The sequence below is a fragment of the Rhea americana genome, unplaced genomic scaffold (assembly GCF_003343005.1).
Source record: "Rhea americana isolate MKP2758 unplaced genomic scaffold, rheAme1 scaffold_28, whole genome shotgun sequence".
Taxonomy (NCBI): domain Eukaryota; kingdom Metazoa; phylum Chordata; class Aves; order Rheiformes; family Rheidae; genus Rhea; species Rhea americana.
Window position 1 is genome coordinate 3308596 of NW_028186401.1, and position 8807 is coordinate 3317402.

At 42.7% G+C, this 8807-nt stretch overlaps 1 long non-coding RNA gene across 1 annotated transcript; it reads right to left on the reverse strand.

Moving 5' to 3' along the window:
- Positions 1-3768: 3768 nt before the first annotated feature.
- LOC146593784 (uncharacterized) lies at positions 3769-8498 on the reverse strand. Its single transcript, XR_014896318.1, has 3 exons — positions 8431-8498; positions 4799-4906; positions 3769-3917 (listed from the first exon to the last, which is right to left on the reverse strand). It is a non-coding gene; the product is annotated as an uncharacterized LOC146593784 (long non-coding RNA).
- Positions 8499-8807: the final 309 nt, after the last annotated feature.

An 8807-nucleotide genomic window follows, 5' to 3' on the forward strand; every position in this document is an offset into this window, starting at 1 on the left:
CTGCCTAGAGGCGGGGGAGCAGCGCCAGCATCGGGCATTTGCAGGCAGGCAGTCGCCCGGGGCGGCAAAACGATAGGGCAGCAGCCTCTGCCTTCGTGCTTGGCTGCGCTCCGTGCCCCTTCCCACTTGTGCTAATCCTTGTGCATCCTTGAGCGCAGGGGAAGGCGAGATGGTGCAGGTGGCCACGCTCCCCCGGACGGGGAGAGTTATGTGACTGAAAGTTGGCCCAGTTCTCCTGCTGCTTTACAGTGCCCCAGCTGGCAGCACTACATCATCCCTGCGGAGCAGGCAGGTGCCTCGGCACCGGCAGAGCCGGGATCAAGCACGAGGCAAGGTCAAGGATGTGAGCAGCAGGCGTGGGGGCTGTGTTGCTGGCACCAGGGAGCCGGCTCCGTTTCAAGTCCTCGAGTCGCTCCGGGAGGATGCTGTGCGCATGGAGCTACCCAACGACCACCGTGAAATTGGGCTTTCCTCCCTTCATGAGYGGCACAGAAAATGAGCCATCCTTCAGGCAGCGAAGTGCAATTTTCGTTAAATTGCTGAGGAGGATCATGCTGAAGTGGAAGGCAAGGAGATTCAAGATGGGTGGCAAAGATGAACACATAACGAAGGCTAGAGTTTCAAATCTTGCCAGCCAATGGCAAAAATCTCCCCCTCTATTTGTGAATCTAATAGGCGTGTGACACACACGTGGTGGAAGTAGTTGAGCCTTCCCATCTGGCACTTCTGATTAATCAAGAGCCTGTAAAGCCACAGAAACCTCCAAAAATATCCATCGACAAGAGCTGAGCGAGGGAGAGAAAAGTAAGATAACTCCAACTGTGTCTGCACAGAGACTGTGCTTAATCCTAACAGGTGGTGATGAACATCGAGTGATTTAGAGCTCAGGGGAGAATAGGAATCTGAAAGATCAAATATCATTCCAAAACACAGCCACACTTTGAGACCTGAACATTTCRGCTCCAAGTCTTCCAGGACAGCTGAATATGAACACAGGGAGAGGAAATGGAGAGATCAGCTCCAACTCAGCACTTCTCTTCACATAGTGTTCGTTGTTAAATGGTCAAAAAAGAAATGACTGGCTCACCCTATATGCCAAACTCCTCCAAAAAGGAGAAAAATACGAAGCAAAGTCCAGTTTTGTTCAGGTCCTAGACCAATATTCAAAACCCCTTTCTTTCTATTGATAGCACCTTGCATCCCTTACACATTAAGTTGCAGTGACACCTGTACCCCAAATGAATGTTGGTTGGAAGGATCAAGACTGGCAGAATTAAGATCTACAAGTGATTTATGAATGCAATTCAGTGGCTCTTGTCAATATGTTTTATAAACAGCACAGTTTGTTCAATTGCTCTAGGCATCATTTCTGCAAAGCTACATGCAGGTCTCAGGTGCTCTGCACTCAGCAAGACTCTGCAAGACACCAAGGAAGTGAAGGAGAAAGGGTGGAGTAAATGAAGCAGAAGCTCTGGAGAAGAGAAATTTTTTCTCCCGAAGTTGGAGGACTGAAGTTCACCAATGGAAGAAGCTCACCAGCTCGGCAAAATCTCTTCAATCAGGTTGTGGGTTTTGCCATAGGAAAGTATTACTTAGTATTACTTATTACATAGGAAAGTCTTTTACTGCTCTCCCCAATTTTTCCAGCAGCTAATAGCCTGCTGTTCTTCTCCTCAAGCAGAGAACTAACTTGAAAACAGTTTATCCATCTCAAAGTCCATATTAAGCAGTAATGCTAGTCAGCACAGCCTCTGCCATCAAACCCAAGGTAAACGTGCTCTGAATGGGGGCTGACAAATCCTGGGTGGGGAGACTGCAGAGAGTGCAGAAGGAATCGTTTGCTTTTTCTATTGTGTCAGAACGGACCCTTTGAAAAGAGGACGGTGCAGCTTTAATAATAAAAAAAATGAAAGAAAGAAAGGAAGAAAAAAAGAAAGAAAGGTGCCTCAGTTGTCTCGGCAGCTGATCAACAAAGGAGCAGTCGTGAGCTGTAACCTCTTGGAGCTGCAGTCTGGAACATGACACATGTCAGGCTATGATAAATGGTGCGGAGTGTGTGCAATTTCAAGCGCAATGCCCTTGAGATGCTCAGGACCCCGATCGCAAATGTTATTGTTAAATTAAACCTTAAAGGAAGGATTGGAAAGGGGAGGGGTGGGTTTGGGTGTGTGTGCGTGTATGTATGTGTACGCGCGTGTGTCGTCGGGGTGTGTGTATGTGTGTGTATTTATTTATTTATATATATATATATATATATAAATGTATATATGAAATACACAGAAGAGAAGGGAAAAATGGCAAGGTGAAGAGAGAAAAACTTTGTATTTCTTTTAATTGAACTGTGCATCTTCTAGGTCTGGCTGAGCTCTGGGAGAACTTCAGGCAGGATTTTCTCTCCTACAGGCATTTTATTACCTTTGCTCCATCACAATTTGATAGCTAGAGATCAGCTAAAGTAGGAGAATGAGAGACTGGAAAATAAATAAATAAATAAATAAATACATCCCATGGATGCACAGTTCCCATAGCTGAAGTGTTCTGCATCAAGGTCCCTTTTAATACAAATGAGTGAAGTTTCAGAGAGTTTTGAGCCCCAACTCTGGGAGCTGTGCGTCTCCGAGGGCTGGTTTGTGTTTGATGGTATATGTTTTTTTTTCTGAGACAAATACTCATGCTTAAATGCTGCTCTGAGAAAGAGGCAGTGTTCACAGTCATAATGCGTGTCAGGGAGCTTGAGGAAAGGACGTTGTAAGTCTTCTGGGCAGATACCATCCCAGGCCTGCAGGAACAGCAGAGGTGTGGAGCACGTGGTTTCTATGCCACCAGTGTCCTGCTTTTTTTCCCTGTGGCTTAAGCACTGGAGCTGAGGACAGAGGCAGTAAAGACATGTTTTAACTGGCAGTTAGAATACTATGAGCGATTAAGTGGTGTAGAGTAGAGAAGAAAATAAAACAAGAGGAAAAAAAAATCCCTAGGCCCCGAATAATCTTTTCCCAGACCTGGTGGTAAGGAGACCTTGGCAAGCCTTATATCCCACCCTAAAATTCTTGGCTTTTGCTTCAGGCAAGTAGGGCCACAGCCATAGCAGAGAGTCCAGGGACTTGGTCTCATTGAGGCTCATCTCTGCAGCTTCCAGGTTCCTCCTTGCTCCCTCTGGAGAGCTGAGCGCCACTGATGGGACATGGTAGCCCTGCCCCTGGGTCCTCCCTGCACACTGAGGAAGTCTTCTGGCACACTGAGCCCTTAACCTATTCCTCTCTTTCCCTTCCTTCTGTTGGCTATTTTATGTCTTCCCCGTTTCATATGTGCGGAAGAGCGTCCACTTTTAACCGAGCCAAACTGCCCAAAAATCCCGTCTTTGGCTTCTCCCTTTCCATATCCCCSCCTCACGCACCACTTCCACGCTGAGTTTAATTAGTGTAGGCAATGCAGRAAAAAAGGAGGAGAATAGAAACAGGCAAACAAGAGAGAAGAACATTGGAGGGGATGAGGTATGGGGTGGGGCAGCTGGAAAGTGTTCCAGGGGAAATGCTTGCATGACTAGCAAAACCAAAGGGAAGAAAGAAGCAAATGAGCAACATAGACCTCCRCTAGAAAAGGAGATAGGAAAAGCCTTTAAATCACAATGAGAAGAAAACTCGAACAAACAGTAAATGTAACAAAGAACAATTCTAGAAATGACTCACTAAGTAAGATACATCCTTTGCTCTAATTTGTACCAGATACAAGACGAATCCATTGGCCAACAACGATCAGCATATTAGACTTCCATGACTTATTTAAAGCACATCGGACAAGGCAAATAGGTAGCACAGACCTGGCACACCAGCTGTTTTACTCCTAGTTGTCTCCACAGTAACTCATTGTCCATTAGAGCCTTGAGAGTGACACGACAGCACTGTAAATGAGGCTAAGATCTGGGAAACACAACGAATGCAAAAAATACATTAGATACCAACGTACTAAGTACTATTATTTTTAGAAGGCATCTTACGAACATCCTACGGCTTGTTTTGTACTTTTTGGCTACCGTTGCCTAGCGTCCAGGAAAAGTCAAGTCCTTTTTTGGTCCTTTGGAACGTTTTCCCCGTGTTTCTTGTTATTAAAGAAAATAAACATAGACAAAAGYGGACTTTATTGTAACTATAAATAATTCAATGCAGATGGATTCATGGAAAAAAACAGCAGGCAGATTTTCAGAGAGAAAGAAGGAGAGGAATGCTCTAAGGTTAAATGGTGAAGAAAATAGGGTGAGGAGGAAAGAAACTGCAAGATGTATTGAGAATAGATAGAAACAAGAAGCTAACGGAAAAAAACAAATGAGCGGGTAAATGAAAATAAAGGGAATTTGGAAAGGCACTGCAACKTCTTTGAAAAGTTCATTTTCTTTAGTTATAAGCATGGGTATTTCTTGGCACGGAGAAAAAGCAGACATTGGCTATCTTTCTTGAGATGGTACCACCAAAGGGATACGTTTGATAAAATCCCATACTGATATGTTATGGCTCCTAAATTCCTACTGTTGAGACAACTGGCAGCTTCAGGTGAAGCTAAGAGGATTATTTAACAACAGGTATCTCCAGCTAATAATTGCCTCATGTCACAAACCAGACTCAGAAATRTGGCCAAGCTCCTCTCTAAGTACAGCTCCATAGCATGGAGGAGGGCATCACTCAGGGACAACTTGTTCACAGAATCGTGTTGGCTCTTAGTTTTCTGAATCCCATGCGCTTTGCATGGATGGATGATATGCTATCAGCTGCCTGGGAAATAAGCTCTGCCATTTGATAAAACTTACCGATAMTCATTGCTCTGTCTCGTCCTAGCAAAATGCCTCCTCTTGAAGCAATGGGCATWGGGTAAAACCTCCTTTTATCTCTAAACTGCTTTCCATCCTGATGGAACCCTTTAGAAAATAAGTGAAAATACAGTGAAGTGTGGTTTAATGGAGAGTCTGGAAATCCACAGTCTGTTCTCAGCCCTGGTATCAGTTCACTGCATGACATAAATCTTGGTGCAATATACCAAGGGTGGGAATCTAAGAACAACTCAGCAGTGTTTCTTACTGCTCTGAGACCCCCAAAGGAAGGTAATGCAAAAGTACAAGGCATCTAGCCCTAGCTCTCCATTCACATAGCTTTACTGCATAAGAATAACCCAATAGACTTCACTGAGGCCCTAGACATACAAACTAGSAATAACCTACTTGAGATTCAGATTTAGTTTCCCATCTTAGCAGCTTTATTAGGGTCTATACACTTGAAATAAATAACTTTTTCATTATTTGAACTGCATCCTTGGGGGGGGGGGAAGAGAGGCTTGTTTTAGTCCTTGTAATTTCAAAGATCCAGGCATTCTCTCCAGCAAAACAGCTCRTATAGCATGCTGAGTTCCAAATGGCGTGTTAGAAATCATAAGACATTTTTAAACCATCCTAAAGATCTGAAAAGATCTGGATAAAAACCTAACRTGGAGGAAAAAAAAACTGCGAGTATGAATATATGGATATTTTATGGGTTTCAGCCTGAATTTGAAAAAAACAGGGAGATTCACTAGGAGTCACATTTTTTATTAGTATGAGAGTGAAGATGAAAGATTTTTGAGGAACAACAACAGAACTTCTAACCCCATACTCTTGTTCTCTTATCCCCATTGGCTGTCCCCCYACTTACAACTCCCAGGGTTGTTCCCAGAACTTCTGACCCCATTTGTTTTCTCTCCACTGCTTATCCACCTGAAGCAACATTAATATAGGGCCACAGCAAGTTGTGAGGAACATAAACGTGCTCCCAAATTCTGAGAACTCAGAAAAGTAAACTGTTGTCAGAGAAAAACAAACATGGAAGAAAAGCCTGTCTCGTAGTTTCAAGGAACTAGTGAAGAAACGTGTGATGTGAAAGAAGAGCTGGAGCAGCTTTGCTTGATTGCAAACAACAGTTTCAAAGCAACTCATTTGGCTGATGTTGCACAAGAAAAGTGCAATTTTTTTTGATGTATTGATTCTGCAGGCCTAAATASAATCAAAGTTACTTAGGAATTTAACTAGAATGACTGAAGCCAGCATAAMACTAAACATATAGTTTATGTTTTATGTCCTACATGGAGTACCTTCATGCACGACATAAGGAGTGAAAGACCTATTTGTGCAGAGACACTATTTGGAGCAGAACTGAGGTTAGTGATACGTTTTGGCTCCTGTTTCTACGGATAATTGTATGGCAATGGTTACTGAAATGGAAGGCAGAAGAGGAGCTGCAAAAACATTCTGTGAAGACAGCTGAACCTGTCTTTCCTTTTCAAGATTGCTTTTGGAAAAGGTGCTGCAACAGTTAGCTATCTCCTGTGAACACAAGGCATCAGGAGACAGACACAGGAAGGTTTCCAGGGAAGAGAACCACCCACCCTGAGGTGGGAAAAAGGCTTGCCTCAAGCCTGTAAACATTTGAGAAACAAAAGTAGAAGCAGAGGGAGAAATCATCTTCTTGTCATTCTCCTGCTTTGCCACATGCTGGGGGAATAGCACATTGTTCTCCCATCGAACAATGCACGGTTCCCACCATGCGCAATTATCCCTCAATGGGAAAAGAATGTGAGCCTCACTTTGCTTTATTATCAACTCTGTGCAGTGTGGAGATAACTGCACAGACTGGTTGGTCCCTGAAAAGCAAAGATGAATTTTGATCAAAATTGGATTAGGGAGCATTTCATTTCTACTTAAGAGTGGTTCTGAACTGATTTCTCATTTACTCAATATGCAAAAAATTAACAAAATAAAAACTGTCAAGAACAGAATAATGGTGCTGAGAAGAAAAATAAAGCCCCCAAAATTCCTGGAAAATAATTGGACTGAAACAGCTCCAAGTCAGATTAGCTTTAAATCTTCTTAAGAATGATGAAGGCTCTTGCAACCAAAGGCAAGTTATTTCATTAGGCTGATTCTGCATATTTAATTCCCAGTCTGCCAATTTAATGCAATAATTTTTTGGTTATCAGAGGCAATTTTTTCTTGCTATATATTAATGATACTGCATTTGGTACAAAAGTAGAAGTCTACAGTCATGCAATCACAGAATATTAAGTGCTCAGTCAAGTCCCAATCAAATTGCGTTCAAATGGGTTAAAGGGAGACAGTCAGAGCTGCCAATCCCAAAATACCACCTGGTCCTTCAGCCTATTCTGTGGCCAAAGGAAGAGTACTCTTTTGACTTCAGCAGAATCTGAGATGGAAAATATTTCTGTCCAAACAAAATTGGCCTGTAATCTGGGTAAGCTATTCAGAGCAAAGAGTGGCAAATTTAGCCCTTTCTGCTGTTTGTAAATTGTCCATGTATGGACTTTGGGTTTTTTTAATGCCTTTGCATGCATTTGTTTGATAAATGCTATATACAGAAAGATTTCAGAAAATTGGTGGCATTGATTAGGCCTTATACTGTCCTCAATAGATTGTTTGTGGTGTAAGTCTGGTCCTTTAGATTACGATGCAATTTACCCATAAAGCATATATGCTAAAATATCTGTGTAAAATACACTAAATCAGATTCTTAAGAATTTTAAAGCTGAAGTCTGAAGCTCTTCCCCAATCTGTTTATCAAAACTGTGTGGCTGCTCTCAGATAAAAGTGTTTTGCCCCATAAGCAAGAAGATCAAACTTATGAGCCATCATAATCCTACTTGCACTTGTAAATAATAGCTGATTCAGCTGTAAAGGAAAAGCAGCTTTAGGTGCCACAGTATTAACATTTCCAGAAGTTTCCTGCCGATGTCAGCCTTCTAGCCTTCCAAATAGYCCAGCATGCCAGGCTCTAGGTCCTGAGCTGAACTGTTTTCCCCATGCATACCGAGATGCACTAGAAATATCCCCCTTATTTCAAAATGTTTGTTCTGCATGTATGTGTGTTTTTGAGATAATCTTAGTGAAAATAAAGCTATAATACCTATAGGAGGAGAAACTACATCTATTTCAAACACTGTAGGAGTGCGATATATTAAGGTCAGATACAGAGGCAAATTCCATACGAAGGTCTGAGGGTAACCTACTGGCTCAGCTGGACAGGACAGACCACATTGACTACCTGGGCCTAATTTATTCAAAAATTGCAGCTCAGAGGCTTCCTGTTTTCACCCMTCCACGGAGCAGGCAATGCACATCTGGTTCAGGGATCAGCTGAAGACCCTATCTCCCAGTAGCCTAAGCACCCGTTTATACCTACATTCAGATTACTCCCCTTTCTGGTGGTGGGGAAAGGGCAAAGCCAGGTATCTACATACTTCTGAGTGCTACATCAAAGACAGAGGACAGAAGGCTATGCTGTATCCCGTAGCGCAGTCCCATGCAGGTGACTAAAGGATGTCCATACATTCATTATGCCCTGGGCGGACGTTCAGGTGAGAGAAAAGTTCTTTCATAATTATGAAGAAAGTATTTATTACCTGTGAGATATCTGATTCTTGAGTACACGTCAGGGAAGGGAGAGCATTAGGTGGATCGTGTTGACTCCCTCTTGCTTGTATTTCTCCCCAGGAAGAAAACTTTTCTTGCTGACTTACCAATCTCTTGAAAACACGAAAAAAATCCCCTTCTGCCGACATTCCCTTCCGAGTCTGGGAACCTCTATTGTCTTTTCTCTGGTAATAAATGATAATAATTAAAGGCAAATACACAATAATTAGTCACACTAGGTTTATCCATCTGGCATACCTGTATCTCATCACTGTGTCTTTGAAACAGATGACAAGCACCATATTGCACAACATCCTGCTAATGGGTCTAAGCAGGGAAAAGAAGGTAAAGGGGTTACCACAGGAAA